The following is a 23,835-nucleotide window of genomic DNA, read 5'->3' as shown; positions in this document are numbered from 1 at the left end:
GTCTAACAACAGTGGATACAGTCAAATCTTATCATCGTAGTTCTTTCAAAATCATTTTTTTGCATTTAATTCAATTTGCTTTTTAAAAATGTTATATGTTATGTTTTAATAGTAAGTATCTGCACGAATAAAATCATAAAAATTACAGAGTTTACTTGATTAAAATTTAATAAAAATACATAAGAAAACTTTGTATTAGAAAATTAAACAAAAACAAGGGCACTTCATATTGAAAATTGACATTTATACATTTATTTTTTATTGAAATTAAAAAGTTTTTGTATATATTTGAATTAGCCTTCAAGGATCCTCACTTTTATATAATATTAACTTCTGTTCATTTTTTGACCTGGATGCAGAAGTTAAAGAACTATCAGAGATTAGCTTGTAATATGAAACAACTTGTTGGCAGAATAAAAACATCTTTTACTTCTTTAAATAATCGGACAAGTGCAATGATCGTGAGGCTCTATATGAGAGAGCAGAGAAAAATGAAATTCCTGAACGATTAGTCTTAGGCTAGAACTTTGAACATGTTAATCTTTCAATAATTTTCCAGCAATTTTTAATTTTAAGATTTCTTTAAAAACTGGTAAATTATTATAAAAGCTTGATAAATTCTAAAACAAACCGCTGAATCTAAAGAATGTGAGATCCTGCTATATCATCTTCATTATGATTTCATTCAAGAAAATTGGAAAAAATTATCCTTTGAAGTAAGAAACTATATAAATAATTATTTGCACATTTAACTTTATTTTCTCTCTTTAATGTGAATTAATAAATCTTTCTACTTGTGAAGTTTTTTGGAAACATTTCAATAAAAACAGAAAGTGAGTGTCCAGCATAAAATATTTGTAATTGCACCTAAAAAATGCACGATTCAAGTATTAGTCATTTTTGTAGGAAATGGAAAATTTTCCAATAATGTTGGAACGGTAGGCGGTGTAAACTTAATGTACATGTGGTAGCTTATGGGTCCATGCATTCAGTTGGTTTACAACTTTAGTTTAAAAGATAAAGCAGAGGCTTTAAAATCTGAATAAAGTCAGATACCAGGCAAATGTCAATGAAAAAGCAACCCAAAAACAATATAAACATATACCAGTCAGCATACAGACTAACTGAGTCCTCAATAAAAGACCAGTATAAAACCAATGTGTCAAGCTCAAAATTCGCCTAAAGTTTAAAATAAGACCTGCATAAATTTAACAAAGACATATATGATAAACTTCTAAAACCATTTGGACTTTTTTATTAAGGGACTCATTCAACAGAAAAACTTTAACCAAAAAATTAGATCTGGACAAACTGAGATGATCTCCTTACATCGATACCAAATCTATGATTTTAAAGGCAGTGTTTCAGGTTTTTTTGTATGTTGTAACTTAAGTTCTTGCATATTTGTTTCTGACAAGGACAACCATTCATTATGTTTCCTTCAAACCGGACTATCAAAAAATGCATTGAGCAAACATAAAAATTGTTTTTACAAAATTAAAAATAAACATTATAAATAAAAGGAGCTCATTCAACATTTTCATATTTATTTTAAAAAAAATTCCGGGTATACCCTTCTTGAACCTCTAAAAAAAGTTTATTGCATGAAAATGATTTGGAGATTTAGTTTCTGAAAATTATCTATTCATGTACCAGTCAATGTGCACATACTACTTATACAGGAGCCATTCAACTCTGGCCTAACCAGTTATTGAAATTTAATAATGAGGGTCAATTCAGGATGAAATTAAACTGTCACTAAAAATGATTTAAATCAATTAGATCATGTCGATTTCATTCAAATCTGCCATATTAATTCATGATAGTTGACCTTGTATTATAAGTTCACTACAAGACTGCACTGGTACAATCAGGAGCTTGTTTGAAGTTGTATCCATTTTGAAAAAAACCTTGGGGTCACTTTTTCCTTTCCTTTTTCATTAATTATAAATTTTCTGTCTTCTGACAGTTAATATTTGTGTTTTTGTGTAAGATCACATTCAAAAGTTCAAGGCTTCTTGTACAAACTTGCTTTCATGATGCAGCGATTAAAGTTTTACATTTGTTCATGGTGTCGAACACCTCCAGCTCTTTTCATAACCAATCATTTTTACATTGTCCTTAGTTACTCATCCAAAAGTATGTTAAATTTTTGAAAGTCACTGCAGTTATAGATTATGAATTATTCAAGATTTCTGCTTCCTTCACAAATTAAATACATGTTCCATTTAAATTGAAAGCCATCTTTCATTTTAAAGATACCGTAAATTTAAATTATTGATAACAAATATTTGTGGATTGAGAAAAAAAAGTTTGCATAATTGTAGATTGAGAAAAAAAGTTTGCATAATTGAGGATAAATACTTGATTGCATGGTTTGTTACTTATTCTAGTCATATCAAAAATTTTCTTTTTTTGTTTTATCAATTCTTTTTTCAGAATCATGCAATGAATGATACTGAATCCAAAGCAGACTTGACCAGTACTGACCAGTTTTAACTGGTACTTACTGCAGGTGCCAACCTTTACAGTATGTATAGGTCCAGTAACCTGTTTTTTAAATGTCATTTTCTAAATGAAAATTTTCAATAAATTCTGTGAAGATTTATACAAAAGGCTATTTACCTGGCCTTAGATTTATACTGGATTATTCATCTCATGTATGGCCAATTTTTCTCACTTATGACAAAGTTGATGCCAGTTCAAAAATGCATTTTTTTCTTTTTGCTGTAACTATAAGTCAGTCATTGAGATTTTTTCTCATTTTTCGATGATCGTTTTATATATTTATGTTTAAGTTCAGTTTGCCTAGAAGTATATCAGTATTAAATGAAAACGTGTATGGATGGCTGTTTATCTTTCAGTGGCAAATTAATTGCTTAATTCAGGACCAGAGCTTCCAAAGACCACAAAGATTTTTTATGCTTATTGTATATTGTCAAGCATCAACATTATACTTAATGATTCAAAAATCTAAAAAAATAAATAAAAAAAAATGTCCATTTTAAAACTTCCAAGAGTGTAGACAAAGAAAGATGCAACATTCATTTTAACAGTCTTATTAACGGAATTAAAAACATTTTTATAAAAATTCATTCTTATTAAATTCATCTAAATCTTTAAAAAATCAACTTACCACAATTTCTGTTCAATTAAATTTGTGATTAAGTTTATCTTCAATAATCCGTGGGAAACTGCGCTTATTTCCTGAACCCTATATATATACAACCGTTATTTTTCCATGAAAAATCAATCTATTCCGTGCAGGAAATGACAATGCCAAAAGCTGCAACAGAAGTCAATTTTATGTAAACAAACTCCAGCTTTTATAGTGATACCTGGCTACTTTCTTTTCAAACAACATTTAGAGGTGCTAATACAGTGTAAATTTCTTATGAGAAAAAATGATGACCTTCTTCAGCAACTCTTAATTATATTGCAGTTTGTTTTTAGAGATTAAAAAAAAACTTGACAAAAACAAAAGTGTTAACAAATGATGCGGAAGCTGATTTAACCTTTAGTTTCAATACCTGGAAACAAATCATATATGGGTAGACATGTTAAAAGTGCTGTTTGGCAGCTGCTTCCGTTTCAGAAGGTAACCTCTGTCTGATCTTTACTTACACCAGTAGCTTTAAGCTTTACATGTCCATAAAAAAAGGACCTAGATAAGCTACCCTAATGTTAACAGAAGAAAAGTAGTTGTCCAGTCCTTACACAGAATAGATTTGCTCTCAGTTCATGCACTGCATGTCAGAGCTAGAGAATTAACATGTTGATCCTTAAAATGTATGAAGTTCAAGATTTTTTACTGTGTGACAGAATAAGAGCTGTCAATAATTCTCTTTTAAACTTACATCCACTTCATTTGAAATTTGGTGGACAGTTTGTCTCATTGTTAAGCATTCATACTCATTTCTTTTAATTTTATAAGTTTAAAAAAAATTATTAAAAAAAAAAGAAAAATGCATTATCTTCAAAATTATTCTACAGGAAATTGCCTGATAATTGATAAATAAATATGTCTGAGAAACTTCATGCCCTGAACTTGACAATATATGTTTTTTATTTTATATATAAACAAATAAATAAATTAATAGTTATCTGGTAAAAAAAAGTGCATATAATTCAGATGAAAAGTTTCATACCTTAAAATTTAAGAGACCACAAGAGCCAATCTAAATAGTTCCTCAGGTCTTCTTCAAATGCAAAGGTAAGAAAGTAGACCAAGTTGAATGAAGTAATATCTTAGGAAGAGCACTTGTAGAAAATTTACATTTGAAAAGGATAAAGGCCAGCTGTCCACTAGTAGTTATTTAATTTAAAATTTAGCCAAAAAATAACTATATGCAGACCTATAGGAGGGTCAAGTAGCCCGAAGCAAGAAACCAAAACTTCACATAAAAATGTCCAGTCTCAGGGACTTTTTTTTTCATCTGATATGTTATTAAAATCTCTCTTGCTGAAAAAAATGACAGAAATTAGAAAAAAAACGGTTTAAGAAGTCAGTTCATTATTGTCCATCTCAGTCGTAAATTACAATTAATGAATAATACATTTCATGTTCTCGTTGAGTAACTTTACATTGTATATAGGATAAACGAACATGTGCCTCTTTCTCTGAAAACACGATTGGTCGGGACACCATTAACCTCGGTCCAAGAAATCCATAAAAATCCATTGTACATTTGCCCAACAATTACGCCAGCTTTTCAACAATTACAAAATATGCTGTCCACAGTTACACCTGGCTTAAATTAATGTTTATAAATGATGTTTTTTATGGCATAAGTTCACACTGACGTTATAATTGTGGCCATAATGATCACATTTCAATATCTAGTGTCCAATCTTAAATTGGACTAGATGTTACGCTGTACAATTTATGATATCACCAAGTAGCAATTATTAAGATGTCCAGGGACTCAGTGGTTTCAACTGCTTCAGGCTAAGAAAAACACTGGACTTGTCAAGGCTTGTTTCCTTAAAATATTTTTCCATTTTCATTAAAGATTTTGAATACTTAATATTAGATAAAGATTTCAGCATCGAAGTCTTGTAACTGTTACATGACCTTAGTCTTTAATATTGCAAACAGGGAAATTTATTAATTTTCACACATTGATTAATAAAATCTGAGAATACAAATATTTACTTCACACTTAAATTAATTAAAGATGGCACTGAAACTATATAAGTGTGAAAATTTGGAATCAAGATAGTAAAAAAAATGATACACCTTATAAATTGTCACTTCTTTAAAAAAAATCTAACCTTTTTTTTTCTTTTTTTTTAAATGTTTAAAATTTAGCTGTTCTTATCAGTACTATTATATACTTGATAATGTACATTACTTTCCAAGTGTGAAAATTTCAAATCTAGAAAGAAAAATATTGCAAAATCTTATGAATTGTCACTTCTTTATAAAAAAAACCCAATTTTTCTAAAAAAATAAAGCCATTCTTGAAAGTCATATAAAAATTCTCGAATAACATGTAAATTGATAATAAAAAAAAATGGCATTTCGAGTCCTTTTCAAATTCCTGACAAATTTATTGCTCACATATTTTATTTACCAATTTGTTTATCTACTTATCTACAATGTGACTTGAGGTGTCACGCTAGATAACCTAATTACACAACTGTTTACATGCAAATGTGAGCACCTGTTATTATTGCATAAATGTACATGTGTACTAACATGTATTATTCATAAATCCTGCCAATCCATGAGATTTTATAAAACCAATTAGCAAATTGTATTAGTCATAAATTTTTAATGAAATCAATATTGATTGCACAATTTTGTTTGTCTCGATCCTTAATTAACAGGTAACCAGGAATAATTAGAAATGTGGTTGATTTTTTTTTTTTTTTTTTTTACATATATGGAGTCCATCAATATTTTTTTTTATCTATTTACCAAAATGAGTGTTTCTTAAAAAAAAAAAAAAAATCTTTGATTCAAAAATAATCTAAAAAAAATGACAGGAGTTTTTCATTATGCCAAATAAAACATAACCATTGTTCCTAAATTAATGAAAACTGTGAATTAATATATTGATAGTTATACTGTTCCAAGATAATATTACCTCTATGAACTGTTACTATACACACATGAAAAAATATTTTTCTTTTGATAGAGAAAAATCATTATTTTGTTAGCATTAAAAAAAAATGCTTTCAATGTGTATCACCCACCCACACAAAATGGTCATACAATTGAATTGAATTGCGTTTCAGCCTTCAATAAATTGTTCATATTGGTAAACAATAATTCACTTGTGTCAACAAACAACTTCCAGATTTTCACCTGTGTTAAATTACACTTTCAAAGCATGTTTAAATTAAAATGTAAAATAAAACAACATTGATTTTATGCCTTTCAAGAAAGAAGTGCACATGTCCAGTACGTATATTGACCTATTCTCAAATCAATGGTCAGAAATATTTAATTCATAAAAGTTCAATAATTCCGTCATATCATTTTCAACATTTTAAATTTTCAAAATGATTTTCAATGACACTTTATACAGATAAAGTAAAAAGAAAAAAAATGAAGTCAAACATTAAAAATTAACAATAAAACTACACACATACCTTGCAATGCAAATTTCTACTTTTAAAAGTTCAAAACATGTAGATCTTCTTACTATCTAAGTGGTCACCCCAATTGTGCAATATAAGTGTAGATAAATATTTCCCTACAGGTGTGACACCACAGACTAACAATAGATGTTCATTAGTTGAGTAAAACCTTTGTCACTACATGTAAACCCTGCACCAGGCAGTGTTGTTTTCAGAGTTAATCAAATTTGTTTTGTTAAGAGCTCATTCTCACCTATCAAAGGTATGCAAGATTACACAACTGTCCACAATAGAATACAGGTAAAGTCCTTTGTTATGGTCAGTTTTCTATACAGGTGCATTTTACAATGTAGACTGTCCAGTCATTTTGATTATGTAGGGGAGAATTCAATTAAGACTGTTTTGTTTGGGGCTAAATTCTTCACCTAGGTACAAATTTCTGCAGTGTTTGTTAAATCTGTTTGATTACACCATAGAAAATAAAAGAAAACTAGACTGATTGGCTATCTATAAAATGATAAAGAATTTCTACTTTGTTGACCAGTTAAGTGGTCAGTTAGTGGCCTGAGGGTGGTCAATTTTACTGTACAAGGGATTGGTTCTGGTGTGGGAAATGACTTGTTATTTTTACAATTGAAATGCATGACAAATTTTAGATAGGTAAAATAGAAAATTTTTAGTCATTAAGTATTGTGATATAAACAGCCCTACATTTAATGCTTTTAACCGAAAGAAAACTGTCTCTACTATTTAGATAGTACATGTCCACAAATTTGAGTTGCAAGAAGGGTCACAAGTGATGTCATCAACATATCTACATCTATATACTTACTATATTAAATCCAAATTAACATCTTTGTTAACTACATCTCATCCAAAAATATACCTTTTTAGTTAAGCCTAGGCACAGTGTCATCCTAAAATTTATGCATTTTGCACTAAATGCAAGTATAAAGTCTTAAAGCCAAAACATAGAATGAAAAAAAGAAAGAAAGAAAAAAAACAACACAATAAGTGAAAATAAAATGAATGTTTTTGTTAGATTTATAATATTTTTTGATTGTTGAATTGAAGAGGCTAAAAAAGGCCTTTTTAACAGGTTCTGTATTATTTTCATTTAGTGGATTACATCTTTGTCGGAACTTTCTATACTCACTATAATTATTAGACTGCCCTGATCTTAGTTGATGTCATTACAGCTTATATGTAAGTAAGTAAGTAAGTAATTTGTTTATTATAGTGACTTGTGAACATAAATATAATACAATTACAAAGTTTATAGTCAAAGTTACACCCGGCCCATTGGACCTATAAGTCACCTTTTTAAAATATCAGTAAGGTTAAACATAATCACGTTATACATGTATATATACACAATTTCTCAAATCATTTGAAATTAAAGTTCAAAAAGTTAGAATAAATATACACAAAAATTAAATGTTCATAGATTATATAGCACCTGACGTCGGATATGAAATGCACGAACGATATATTTTGCTAATTTTCTTGTGTGAAGAGACATTAAAATGTTCAGTTTTTGTTCATGATTCAGATCTAAGAAGAGTTCTGTAGTTAAAAGTTCACCAAAAATGTTATTTCGACAATTCAAATAAAGCGGACAATTAAAGATAAAGTGTAGTTCAGTTTCGGCTTCTTGAAGATTACAAGAAGCCGAAACTGAACTACACTTTATCTTTAATTGTCCAGTTTTAATGTTTGTGGTTCCCAAAGAAACAAAGAAGTAAAATAGCAATTTAAAGATATGAAACTTGAAGTATTTATTTAATGTGTTTTCTAATGTTTAGAAAATGTATTTTCAGATCTTTTCTGAATAACCTTTTCTAATTTAAAAAAAAAATGAATTAGAGAGAGCATTTTGATATTTTATAAGTAAACCACTGAAATAAAATACATTTTCTATTTCATTTACCTCAGAATAAAAGTTGACTTTTTTATGTATTTATATTTTTTTTTGGGGAAAATAGGTTGTTGGGGAACAACAAGATAAAAATAATCATGAAATCTTATGTCATGTTAAAGTTTCATTATTGCAGGGCCACTTTATAGGGGAGATAACTAAGCTTGATGCCACTTATAGATCTGTATCAGGCCACAGACCACAATTAATTCCTCTATCAGTTCTTTATAATGTTTTGTATCATTAAAAAAATTGCACCATGCACTTTTGTCAAATTTTTTGTGTGTGTAATGTATAGCCCTAGTCCAAATATATATCTAAAATTCAGAAAGATTGAAACAATCACTTTTACAAATTTAGCCAATACACATCCATACCCCTATTGACAAGTCAAGAGATGTTTCGAAAACTGTAAATATGACCTTTTTGCACTTGGCCTAATCACTCATTCCATATCAAAATCAGTTTAAATACAACATCCAAAAATTTATTTCACCTCTCTTCTTTCATTTCCACCCAAAAAAATCTAAGAAATGAGTGAGGAAGGGAAAGAAAAAAAAATAAGGAAAAATACACTCTAATTCAAAGGAACTATATTCGTGGACAACGAAAAGCGGGGTCATTAATTGTGGTCTTGGGCCATCAACCTTTATCACACATGGGTTTTGCTCATTGTGGAAGGTTGTAAGGTGAACTATAGTTTTCATTTTCAATTGCTCTTTGGTTGAAAATCGTATCAATGACAATCAAAAGTCATCTTCTTATTTTTATAAAGTTCCAAAAATTAAGTCTTAAACCTGCAATGGCTATACATATATTATATTGGTTGCTCAGCACCACTGTTCACAGACATTACTCTTTACATGTTTATAGTTACCATACAAGGAAGTTTTTCTATTTTCATTTTAAATAAGAGTATGTTATTCAGAAGAAAACCATTGATTTTTTTTTTTACATATTTGGCCATCTTCATTACTATTACAAAGGTAATGGGCATGCCGCAGCAACTGATGACAAAGGTTCACATTGCCTATTCCAGAGTGATTTAAATAAGGGATAGTAAAGATATCTAACAGACAACCATAAGTTATTACGCTACCGAAATTGACCAAATATCCTTCCTGTAGTAGTTATAACTATATGCTAACACTACGCCAATATTGCACTGTATTGTCAACATTCTTTATAAAAAAAAAACTTTAATAAGTTTGATTTTGTTAACAAAAAAAATTAAATCCGCATTCAACCATGATTTTTTTTTCGCAATTTAACATGTCAAATTAAATTTCGATTATCGCTGCAAGACAACTTCCGCATTTAAATTCCATTCACAACAACAATTAACATTCTGTGTGCACAAAGTGCAAGGTCTTTAATGATAACAAAACCTCAAGGTTGAATAACATTGCAGTATTGATTTCAATTTAATTTAATCGTGCACTGCAGTGTGTAAACCTTAGTGCAACTACACTCAGGACGTTTTTAAGTACGCGAGCATTGATATTTTGTGACGTTAGAAACCGTCGGAACAGTCTTATTTCTATATTAAGACAATGTTATATGGAATCAATATAAAGTTTCTTGCCCAACAGGATTTGGTTTACGGAAAAAAAAGGTATATTTTTTTACATGCAAGGATTATTTTTATATGCAGACCTGTTCTTAGGCAGTATTGGATTGTAGTTAACAGCTTATTTTGCCTTGATTGCTTTTTAACAATTTATATTTCCAAACCATGCATCAGGTTTCAAGCGCCATTTTAAGATTTTTTTTCTTGGAATGTGCAATATGGCGTCTGTGTCATTTAATGTAGCTAATGTCAGGCAATTCTGTTTACTGTGTTGTATTGTTTGACATTTGGTTATCTAGGGGTTTTAAGAGCTAACTATATAGAATGAGTTTTTTCAGTGTCTGCTGAAGTTCCATAAACAGTCAAACCTATATTAAGCAGTCACTAGTTGGAAGTATCAAAAGTGACTGCTCCATCGAGATAACCTTCAAAACAAGATTTAAAAAAATTAAAATTTCGACATTGACTGTCACCAGAATCTGGGCACATTGTTTTAGTGTGTTCAATTGCTTAAGAGTTTTCCTATAGAATTTGCAACTTATTTCTTCCCAGAGTGTATATGTGTGCCTGTCTCAAGTCAGGAACCAAGTGTATTCAGTGCTTGTTGTTTGTTGTTGTATTGAATATTTGTTTTGTGTTCTTTTATTTTGTACATTATTTAAGCCGTTAGTTTTTTTCCTTTTGAATTGTTTTACAATTGTCATTTCAGGGCCTTTTACCGTGGTACAGTGACCTATAGTTGTTAATTTCTGAGTCATTTGGTCTCAGGTGAGGAGTTGTCTCATTAGCAATCATGCCACATCTTCTTTATAAGTAGGACTAAGTTAGACAATTGATTGTGTCATATAGTTGCTAATATATTTTTAAATAATTATCTGGTTCAACAAGTGTGTGGATATTTGTAGAAAATTTGCACCATATATTTTTCTCTTATGAATCTCATGAAAAAAACTAAGTAAACATTTCGAGTAAGAATCAGATTTTCATTAAATATTCTGTAGAGCATCGTAAATTAAAGAATTGGTTGACATATGACAAAATCTTTGATTGATCAGATTTTAGTTAGAAAATATAATATGCAAAATAAAACTTAATTCATCATATCGTACAATGTTTTATAAAAAATATATCGCATTTTTGAAAACAACTTAATTTGTTCTCTTTCTAAACGTCAAATAGTCCCTTTTTTGCTACAAGCTTTTCACAAGGTGCTGTTCAAACAGGCATGGAAAATCCTAATATGTTTTTCTTCATTTGAAAATTGGGTGTTAATGGCAGATATTTGATTATAACTGATACATGTATTCACAACTTTTCATAGACTTGTGACAGACTAAATGAGTTTCGAGCATAATGACTTATTGTATAAACACCTACCAGTATCTTCAGTTTTTCAATCACAGAAGACTATTTCTCTTTGGCTATTTTTAGAATTGGGTTGCTGTCTCAGTCTAACACTAACCCACACCTCTTTGTAGTCATATGAGTTTGGAAATGTTATCATCATTAAAGTCACAAAAAACATGTTTTTTTCACATTTTTAGGATGGTTTCAGATTTCTTTTTGCAGAAATGTAAATTCTGAGAAGTGAAAAGGTCAAACATCATGTCTTATATTTGTGACAAACAGATTTTCACCTGTTGCACTCATGTAACATATGATAAAACATCAGCATTTTGTAAATAATATGACGTACAGAAGTGTAAAATCTGTTACACACAACACACAACATGAGAACTCAAGAAATGTAAAAAGTTCACTATGCTGTTAGCCTATACAGTGTAAATATCGATGGCATACAACATTTTACTATGACACTCAGCAATACGCTTTTTTCAAAAATCTAAGTTCAAAATTTGCCTAAATCTTCAACTTATTCAGATATTATTGCGATGCTTTTATCATTGCGAAAAAAAGCAACAGGGTTATTATCGCAATAATTCAAACTTGCATTTAGAATTTTTTAATATGGATTAAACACAATTTTTTTCAATATTGCAAAAAATAAAATTGTGGTTTAGTCTCAAATGACAAAATCGCAATAATAAATGCCCTGCAAATACTTTCTGGATTTTTCAGTATTTACCCAAAATGTTCTAATTGAGCTCAAATTCAGCAAACACAGAGGAGTTTATCACTTTCAGATATGGAAAAAAAAACAGAAATAGAATATTTTATTTACATCTTAATTACAAATCTTTTAGGCTGGGTATCTGAACATCCCTTTTTATGAGGGGATCTTCTAATGTCATTATCAATATTTTATTGAACTTTTATCATTACTTATAACTCTAATATCCTTGCCACAACAAAGTTAAAAAAAAAAAAAAGCAATGTGCAAAGTCTTATCAAGAAAAAAACACTCTTCAAGATACTCTGATACTTAAAAATAATGTTTTGAATATTCAGATAGCTCCAAAACATATTAAATTTTCAAAGCCAAGGTCAATATCATAAATTGTTAAAAAGATTGAGGTCAAAATGTTAACAATGATTAATTCCACTGTACAAGCTCTGCACTGAGCCTAAAGTGTGTCAGATGCAACCGATCTCATTGTAAGGGTCAATTAGGATGTAATCAGCCAGAAATGTAAAGTGTCTTTTGTGACTCCTTCAAATAATGTTTTCTGCATGATATAAGGCTACAAACTTGATCTTTTTTCTGTGTGTTATTATTGTACAGGTCAACTAAGCCATAATGGTAGGCTATCGGGTGTCAAAAAGGGCAGAAAAGTTACAATATGTCCTTTGTACTTGGGAATTTTCTTTAACTACGTTGCGTCACCGGATCATTCTAGAGATGAAATGAGTATTCGTAGGTCAAGTGCTCGAATAAAAAGACAAACAAAAAAAAAGAAAGAAAAAATGCCCGTAGCACTTTACGATTTAATATTATGAAAAGTTACAAACAAACAAAGCAATGTAAACATGATCCACGTCAAAAAGATTTAGTGAAAAACTTAAAAGGACAGCATGAATGAAACAAACCTTACACACAAGGTGAAATGACTGATTATCACAAAATTTTTGTCTTAAGACATTGTTTTATTTCTTAAATTTTCATATCTGATTCTGACCATAATTTGTTAACCTTTGAATACCAGTAATAATAAGAAAACTTATAATCTTCAGTTGTTTAAAAATTCATAAAATTTATAAGAAAAAAAACCAATATTGAATAAAATCTATTTAATCAAGCAAATCAAACAAGAACTGCATTAATTATTTGTTCTGTTTTAAAATAAAACTTGAATAAAAAGTTATTTGATGTCTACAGAATATGCATTTTAGCCAATATAACTTGCCGTTTTGTGAATCATGACGTTTTGTAAATGATGACAAGTTCCTCTCATATCTATTTATATTTGCACAGTTTAATAACCTGCAACTTTTTCGACTGAATGATTCTTTTAAAGCTATTCAAATAAATTTATGATACTGTTTTTGCACCCTAATCGATCATGAATCAAATAGAAAAACATTTTAAACTCCTACTCATGCAGAACTGAGAGCCCATTATCTTTGTAATATAAATTACAGTTAAAAGTTTCATAATAACATCAATTTACAGTTTAAAATTCATTTGAGTAAATACAGGATTTGTTTGATATTTTTATTATAATTGCTTCTTACATATTCCATTTTATCATGGTAATGAGTTTTTGGAATATAAACATTTTCACATTTTCCTATGGCCAATTTTAATACCATAATAATCTTTATAGCTATTTTAATTTACAGCTCCCCGCTGAGAACCTCTTAGTGCAATATCAATGATTTGCTTTGCACAATTTACCTATAATAAATGCATAATTGTTCTGCCCCAATTTTATTCAAAGGTGTGAACAATACAAATCATTGATTGTATATATTGATCACCTAAAAACCAATTAACAGTGTTATTGTCTCCCCTTGATCAGCATAAGGTTGTTATGATAATTGATTTTACGATGTTGAATTTAAAATTTTAAGAATCTACGTTTCTACGTTTCCATTAATGAAACCTGGTATAATATGTACTATGCACTTTAATATGTCAATGTCTTACGTAAATATTTTTAAAGATCGTTAATCGTTTACTAAAGGTAACCCTGAGGGAAATAAACATTACCCGATTTAATATTGCACATCTCATATTTTCACCTTAATCATGATTATCATATTTCAGTCAAAATAGATTTAAAACGTACACAAGAATTGTAGAATATTACACCTACAGCAAAGTATTCTGACTATTTAAACATAATAGAATTTACCAACCAATTTCAAATTGAAAATTTATTGATTAAAATTTTAAAATCCACCCTGATGGCCCCCTACTGATATAGGTATGCACAGAGATAATTTCTTGTACACTGCAGAGATAAAACTTGACCCATTTAATTACACAAACACAGGTGCATTAAATCCTCTGTACTACCTATGTGTGTCAACTAAATATTTAACCTCTTACCTTATGAGTAAAAAAATCCATGATATGTAAGGATGTCCACCAGTGAAAATCTGGTGTCCACCACTGACTGACCACTCCCTCTATGGTCAGTCTGATGCCCCTTCATTGCCACCTTCTTTTGGTCAGTCAGTAAATATAAGTTGTTCACCTGAGGGATTTTTTTTCAGGCCAGTTGCACCACACGTTTTTTCTTATGGACACTGCTATAGCACATTATTTGGTTCCACTTGATCTGCACATGTCAGTCACTGTGAAATATACATGGATATGTACATTTAAATAACATATTTAACCAATTAATGAGGGGCACCTGTCAAGGGTGTACACTTTTCCTTATATAGTATTTATGCTACTGTTAAAAAGAAAACATCTGCTAATTAATAAATTATGATTCAAGCCTATAAACTTTTTTTTTTTGTGTCAAAATTAAAAGTGTTATTAAAACATTCATCAACTTTTTTTCTGATCTTTATTGAGTTTTTAAAAAAAGATAAAAATTTCTTTAGCACACGTGTTCCAAATTCTCAGATAGAAACTATGAATTATAAGAATTTTAAAAACAATTTTAATAATTTGACTAATTCCAAATAACCACTACCATGCTTAAAATACCTTTTAATTTTACCTTCTGTTGTCCGTATTTATAAACAATGCTCTCTTTCTCTTATAGATCTTTATCAAACAAACTTTTCCATTTTTAGAAATACTTCCATGAATTGATTGCCAAATGCCCAAACAAATACAAAACTTCCTATATATTTACACAACTAACATATACTGAAAAAATGACGAATTATCCTTGAATGCATATCTGAAGCTTAATAAGCATGTTCAAAGCATCCTGAAAGCTTTAAAAGCCTTTCACATATTTAATAATTAACCATTGCCATTGATTTTTTTATTGAGTGGGCTAACTTTCTCCTTGGTGTTTGCGCTGCAGTTTGAATGACTGCAACGGATACAAAGGATTTCGTGCAAACCGTTACATGATATTGCGAAATTCTGCAACAGCTGTGGTATCTAATTACTGCCCGTTATCGACATATCGATGAAGTGATTTAATTTTTTTGCAGCCAGATGAGGGTATTTTTTGTAACTGTCGTTTTTTATTTTCTCTGCACTTAAAAATCTATACAAGCAAACATTCTTGTTTCTAACATGCATATTTATGGATCAATCATTAACTCTACATAAAAAAAATGTAGTAAAAATTTTGTTCCTTTGAGTAATCAAACAAAAAAGGATGCAATTAAGTTTTTTGTAACGGGATGGTGGTAATTAAGTTTTTTTTGTAATGGGATGTTGGTGGTTCATTCTGTTTGACATCTTCTTTAATTTTGACTGCACAGAAGAAATCAATGCATTTGAAGGTCTGATTGAGGTTTTGATCAAACACTTCAAAACAAAACAACGTACAAATTGTTATTTCATTGACAAAAAGAAGGATTGGACCATAATCCTTCAATATCAACTTGAATTTTAAGTTATTCAATAACACATTTATATTTGTAGAAAAATAAACCTTATACTAAGCATTAGACAAATAAAAAGGTTTTGTGTGGTAAACTTGTAATTTGAGTACTCTTTCCCCCTTTTGTTTCAATTAGTGGTACATATATCTTAAAGAACATTAGATCAATCGAGTGATATTTAAGACAGACTTCTTTATAGTAACATGCTGTGGTACTTGAAATTTGTTTGACTTTTTTGAAGATATTTCTGGCTTCATCACTTTTGCCGTAGTACATACCTAAAATAGGTAAATATTCCATATTTGATTCATACTCAAATACACATGTTCATTTTACCACATTTTGCACCATTACAAAAATTATGCCTTTCAGTACAGTTTTTGATTTTCTTCACAAAATAAGAAAGTTACTTGCTGTAGTTATTTTTTTCAGTTTCGTGAAAGATAAGGCCCTGTAGTAATTGAAATGTTAGTCAAAACCAGAAACAAACTTGCTTGACAAGTAAAATGAGATCTAAAATAGAAAAAAAGCTTAAATTTTTCAGGGGATTCTTGCCGTAAATCATTGATCGTTCATCTAAAATTTATTCCAACTTCAATTATGATTACCTTAAAAAAAACTTTATTTACCTTCTTAAATATTAAGAAATATCAAAATTCTTTTCAGTTGTGAAGTGACACACCTAACATCATTTGTGATGATAGTCTGACACAAACAAAAGAAAATACTGACCACAGGAAGTTTTTGACCAGGAAGAAAAATAGCCTGATGATGTTTCCTTCACTTCCTTTAGCTCTTTCTTTTATATGTAAATTATCAGAATTTAATTAATCATAGATAAACTGCAATTTCACTTTTTCTTTTTAATAGACTTTACTGTCCAAATTTAAAAAAAATAGTTGCATATTGAATACCTGAATTGAGTAACCTTTTTTCCTCTTAAAATTATACATTTCTACACAATTTTGTAATAAATATCTTGTAAATTTCAATGCTGGAAATTTCAATACAAACAAAAATAAAACACAAATCAAACCAATACTCCAATGCTACTTCGTGTTTCTTCATTGGTGTGGCCTTAACGTTTGTAACATTGTAATTTTCATCATAAAATTTCAACATCTGAATTTTTTTATTCGATACTTTTAATTCATATTTATATTCTGAGAAGGGCAGTTAGTCATGATAAAATTTGTTTGACCTACTACGTTTTTATTTTCAGTTGACAATACAATTTATAATGGTCATCTAGCTAACTTCCCCTTGTCGGAATAAGAAAATTTCCTGTTTGCCAAAAGTACCACTTGTACATGTTATGCACAAATTTAGATGTGGGAAATGAAACTGAAATGGAGAATCAATGATCTGCTATGATTCCCAAGAAAATAAGTTAAAACAAGATTTAACCAATTAAAAGGGCCAGCAAGAAATAGATAAAACTGTAGACTTAAAAAGATGGCGTAAAAAGCATAAAAGACACAGCAAGGCCTATAGTAAAATCAATAGGATGATCTTTTAAATGTCATTTTTTGTCTTTAATTTTTCATGGCATCCAGTTTTATTAGTTTAGTCAACAACACACATATGTTCTAGCTACAGAAAGCTATCAATAGGTTAAATGGTGATTCTGTATTCAATACTCCCTTGATAGGAAAATGTTGAAAAATCTCAAGATGAAAATAAAAGACGTAGTTTCAAAAAAAGATTTCACTAGTTAAACTTTATGTTAATGTGTCTGTAAGATACAATTATTCTAACATTAAAAAAAAGAAGAAATAAGTTGGTCAGAGCAATCTGTTACAAAACTAAGAAGATGTGATATTATTTGTGGCCAATAAGACAAACTAATGATGTAGATCAAGTTTGTTTTAGGTCACTGTATGACATTCAACAAGTTGACTACTGTATGACATTCAACAAGTTGACTACTGTACGACATTCAACAAGTTGACTACTGTACGACATTCAACAAGTTGACTACTGTACGACATTCAACAAGTTGACTACTGTACGACATTCAACAAGTTGACTACTGTACGACATTCAACAAGTTGACTACTGTCCAACAAACAGAATGCAAGGTTGTCACTTATCAACAATATGAACTAAAGTGCAAAACTATAACAAAGTCGTTCAAGTGTAAAATGTAGGTCAAAATTACCCAAATTAACTAAACTAAGCATTTTACTATGAAACAACACTAAAATATCACTGATTAATTTGTTAGCACACGGAACCTAATTTCCTCTGAATTATACCCCAAGCACATAATTGTGTGATTTAGTTTATATAAATCAAAGGTTTAAGTAATTCATAAATAAAACAAAACCAAAAACACCTTTTTTGGAAGAAAATCCTGAATTTGGAATGAATAGACAGGGGAAGAATCCATTCTCTTTCTTCTCTCTACTGACCTTTTCTCATACTATGTTTTTTATTAATCTCATTTTCAGTTACTTCGTTTTGTATGTTTCTGCTCCAACTTTTTGAGTGTGACCCCCCTCGTTCAAATGTGCACACAAGGTTATTCCCTTATGTTACTACGTAAAAAAAAATCTAACCATATCAAAAATGTTATACTATTGCTCTCCAGTCATGTTAATCATAAATTTCAATGTTAACACGTCCTTGACAATTTCCTTATCCGTTGATGCAATACACATCACATCCTGTGCAAATTCTACGATTTTTATAAATACAAAAAAATCATTAGAACTAGAACACCCTTGAGCCATTCAAGCCTTCAGGCAATTGTAAATATGTACATCTAATACATGTTTCTTCATTTACAATTCATATTTCACATTTGCATAAAGCCGTGTTTTTATACCGTTTTACCATTGATAACTTCCTCAAGGTAATGCAAGTGTCTTTATTTAGACAAGAATCAAAAATAAATATGTAGCACATGTCACTGAGTAAAACAATACGAAAAAAAAAAATCACTAAAGTTCATCAAAAGTTTAAAGAGACTGAGAAGTTTCAAGGGAGATAACAAGAAAGACCTGAAGCAATGACGGCTTTTTGGATGTAATATAAGTTAATTACCAATACTCAACTATCTATAATGTTACTTATCTATTTTAGAAAATTTATTAAAGAACATATATTTTATGTTGTAATTTGAATCAAAACAAATGCATCTGTCTTAGTTTCTAGCATCTAGGAAGCTGTAAAACAGTTATGGTAATTATTGAACTAGAGTGTTACTATGGAGATGCTAAAATTCACCAGATACAACCCCACAGTCACTTGCAGAAAAGTCAGTTTCAAAGATTGGTTGAAAATGTATCTTTTTCTTTGGTCCATCATAACCTATTATTGAGTCTCGAGTATTGGTTAAAACAGATTTTTTACTGGATCAAGTAACAATATTGTACAAATGATTAATTGTTTAGGAATAAGTCTTACGAATTATGACGTCTTTTTCATATATTATATACTTTCTATGGTATTGTTTGATTTATTATCAAAACAACATAAACTGGGCATACTCATTTGAGATCTTAAAATATTCTGGTTTGTATTTCAACACATGCATCACAATATTGTGATGACCACTTTTTCAGAAAGCTTTAATAAATAAGCAAAGGAAATTAAAATTAAATGACCACAACTAAATTATTTTCTGTTTTAGGGTATAATTGTGAAAATAACTTAAGATTCTGAAATGGTGAATTTCTGTTTACCCATCACCAGTTCTAAACTTAATAATGCTTATGAAAAACTGCAAATAGTTTCTCCAATACTGTTACTCATGTAAAACAAATTGTGCAACCATGCGTCAAATCCATCAGTAATATGATACTCGCTGTTTTAAAAAAAGACTTCTATACCTGATTGCACTTTAGTATTAGCGTTCAAATATAGCTACTTTAAAATTCTCTGATTTTATATTTCATATATATGGGACAACAGAAATGAGAGACATCTTTTTTTACACCTTATAAAATCATAATCTGCTGTGGCACTCCTACCCCTTTTCCAAGTGACCTCTTTGAACTTTGAATCTGCTCTGTATTTCCAGAGCAAATCTTCAAAAACTATATAATCTTTCAAGATTTTTTTTTTCAAAACATCTTAACTGTCAAAGCAATAAATCAATTAATCTATTATTTCAACCCCTGTGAGTGCCTCTTCTATCTTACTGCATACTAAACAAGTGAAAAAAATCTTGAATTAAAACCATGGGTCAATGCACATTGGATGTAAGCAAAGATATAATGAAAGATATTCTGGACAATGGGTTCATTATGCTTGCTACCATAGGTTAAAAAATAATCTAAAAATAAAACAGCTGGCCTAACTCTTACGTTAACTACTGCCTGTTCTGTGTGCTGAATTACCCAAGTTACTTATCTTACTTAAGTTTAAGGGATTTGATGTATGTCAAGGATTAAGATTATTTTTCTGAATGAAAATAATAAATGTACTTTATTTTAAATATAAAAAAGAAGATGTGGTATGATTGCCAATGAGACAAAATGACTCTCCACAAGAAACCAAATGACACAGAAATTACAACTATAGGTCACCATACAGTCTTCAACAATGAGCAAAGCCCATACCACTTATCAAGAAAAAGTCATCACTTAATAAAACAATTGGTTATAGACCAGTTTAGTTCTGACTTAAGTTACAGGCAACGGTTGTTTGAAATATGTTTAATAGTGGACCAAACCAGAACCTTGTATGCCGGGTACTTCTCAGTTTCATCATAGTTTATTCAAATAAGTCATAAAAGTTGTACCATGAAAGCCAGGACCTTGCTCATTCATCATAGGCAAATACTGTTACTCAGTACAATAATTCATGAAAGTCACTTTTTCTATATCACAGTCATTAACATATACTTGTAAACTCATTACAGTATTGTGAACCCAAAGACATGACATTTCGATACTAAAAATGCACTCAATTTCAGACTTTAACCTTTCAGATCTCCCTTTGGTATCTCTGCCTCTTTTGTTTCCAGGGCTGCACCCAGTACAAGAATCAAGGACAAATTAATTCACACTTTCAATTCTCAAAACAGCAGGGAATTATTATTATTGCAAATTGATGTAAAAAGCTATTATATTTCCCATTTTCTTCTGTTTTCTGAATTGTCTATTTATATTTCCATTATTTTTTTCCTGTTGCTAAATTATCCATTATGTATTCAATTAAACATTATTATCTACCAATTTAATCTTGTTTGTTTACATTTTACATGTTTATTGACACGTTTAATTGTATCTTTGATTATCAACATAAAAAAAAAACTACAATAGTTACTACCTTACCTCCCATTTTCTCCATATTTTTCCTTTTGAAAATTTCTTTGAAGGCTTAATTTGATAATTATATGCAAAGCCCACATACAGAGTAAAATAAATTCATGTCTCAAAGCATCGTTTTTTTAAACATAAGTCGGCCATGACATTACGTTGAGATTATTGATATTTTCTCAACATTCCAGTTTAACATTGCACTATAAGTCTCAATAAGAAGTAAAATTTGCAATCGATAGGAACAAACAAATTTAACTTGTTTCATCAAATTGGATTCCATTTTCCTTAGTTTATTTAAAATTAAATAAGGGTCTTCATTCTCTTATCAATCTTAATTTTTAAAAGCAGATGCTGTATATAAATTGCAGAGAAAAGAAGCCATCAAAATTCTTAACATTTTCTACATATATCTGTATACTTTATCTATTTGATATTTTTTCTCTGCAATGAATTATGCAGTGAGATAAGTTTCTCTCTTTGTGCCAAAATTATATATATAAATTATACTGCACATGTACGAATAAATGTACGTTTTGAAATAAATCATGTAAATAAACTGACCTATTATATTTTAATCTTCCACTTGACATCAAATACGTGTATTTTGGTCCACTGATAGATTTTAAATGTACAAGATGTTATTTCCTTCCACGCACGGAAGGGTTGTTGTCCTGCACTTCACATGTGTACAGAATATTTTATCTACGTTGGGGCTTATCTGACAGAAAATGGACACCATAATATCTATGTACTATTGTCACATTTTGATGTAAATTTTAAATAGGTGATGGTCTATTAATATGTACATGAAATACAATTTAAATACACGAGTCGGTTCATAGTACAACTATTAACATTTTTACAAAGATTAATATTCAAAATTTAAATATAGTATACTATACCTAAAAATAAATTTCAACAAAGAAAAAATAGTTTCCTTATCACTTATGTTAAAATCCAATATGATTGAGCTATTACATTTTAAAAATGCATTTCCATGTACAAGATAAATTATTGTCAGCTATATTGACGATATATCATATTGAAATGACAAAAGTCAATATAAAATTTCACAGCACATCCATTTACTCATTAAATTTTCACTATCATGACATTGCACACATGTTCACAAAATGACAAGTTATTAAATATTTTGTTTCTAACATTCTATAATATAGGTAGTAGTACTTACACATTTCCATTTCCTCTCAATCTATTATTAATTGTCACCATTGCACACATGTTTACTACTTATAAAAGCCAAGCCTGCCAACCGAAGTATTTATTGATTTGTATTATACATGCATACAAATTTTATGTACACAAGGTGCAGATATTGACATCATTTTATAGGAAACTAACATGATTGACTTACCTGATGTACATTTCACATCTTGTCAATTTCCATAACAGCCAATTATTAAAGGGGCACCTGTTTTGTCAAACTTCAATGTAAATTGTGCATTTCAATTGTGTGATAAGTCTGACCTCACTTTACATATAACTGATATGTTATAAGCTTGAGTGACTCAGGGTTAAACAGAGCAGTAAACTTGTACTACTACTATTACTATACTACATGAAAGTTTTAAACTGATTTTTATCTTTCAAATTACACCAACAATTATGTGACTTTTGGAACTCTTATTTTAATGGGTCACCTGTATTAGATTCAAAAAATGATCTTTAATTCATTTTAATCTGATAAAATCCTGTGAAAGCCAAGATTTTATGACAAGTTTTTAAAAATCAATATGCAATTTATGTAAATACTTAGTAATACAGCTAACATCTGACCTCCCTTTTCAAAACAAGAAATTGGCGTAAAAATCTTTTATATGCTTTTAATTTTGAAGCTTTCAAGAGTATAACACATTTAAAAATCAGAAGATTTTGACACCTTTTTACATTTGATTTCCATTGATTGAAAGGTTACTCATATCAATTAAATTTGTAGCTGTTTTGAAAAAATATGAAACATACAAAATTACAAACAATTTAGAAAAATCACTATTTATTGTATAAAAATGTTTAAGAAAAGAGGGTGTTCAAACATTTTTTTAAGGGGATGGGTTTAGTGGGGGTTGTGTTGAATCATAGATGCATAAACCTATACATCTATGGTTGAATGAAACTTTTATGAAACTTCCTTGATATTATGGGGTTCAGGATTTTCCTTCAATACAAATACATTTTTTGCTTTCTATAAAAATTGACAAGAATGTGGATCATGAGAAACAAAACATTATTAAATTTCTTTTGCTAAAAATTCTGAATTGTTTAAATAATTCTATCATAGACCCATCCCTCTTTTGTCAAACCTTAGAAAGACAATGATGTTGAACTCTGACCTACCGAAAGCTATTAAAATCATTCCAATATTTGGTTTCAGTGTTGAAAGGACAAAAAAAATTTCTCATCAGTTGCTGTTTAAATTACACAACTCAAAGCCTTTTTTTTTTATTAATGTGCATAGCATTGCCCAACCCTATTCCCTTCTGTTTTGATTTTGAAACCAGAATCATTTCCCTATGAATTTCCTCCCCCACTGCTAATAAGCC

The 23,835-nt window shown here is 29.5% G+C and overlaps 1 protein-coding gene across 10 annotated transcripts in view; it reads right to left on the bottom strand.

The window, feature by feature from the left end:
- Positions 1-23,835, bottom strand: part of LOC139498547 (uncharacterized) — a 54,841-nt gene that overhangs the window by 8,107 nt on the left and 22,899 nt on the right. For 3 of the 10 annotated variants that reach the window (XM_071286984.1, XM_071286982.1, XM_071286976.1), the window contains one exon: positions 14,530-14,777. The gene's annotated coding sequence lies outside the window, so the exon portion shown is untranslated. Of the gene's footprint in view, positions 1-6,600; positions 6,807-14,529; positions 17,930-18,057; positions 22,425-22,462; positions 22,601-22,649; positions 22,816-23,835 lie in introns of those variants that run through there. The other 7 variants (XM_071286978.1, XM_071286980.1, XM_071286981.1 and 4 more) reach the window with 7 other exon arrangements.

The sequence above is a fragment of the Mytilus edulis genome, chromosome 12 (assembly GCF_963676685.1).
Source record: "Mytilus edulis chromosome 12, xbMytEdul2.2, whole genome shotgun sequence".
In the NCBI taxonomy this organism is placed as follows: Eukaryota; Metazoa; Mollusca; class Bivalvia; order Mytilida; family Mytilidae; genus Mytilus; species Mytilus edulis.
The sequence above is the reverse complement of the archived record's forward strand: the minus strand, read 5'-3'. Positions and strand labels throughout refer to the sequence as shown.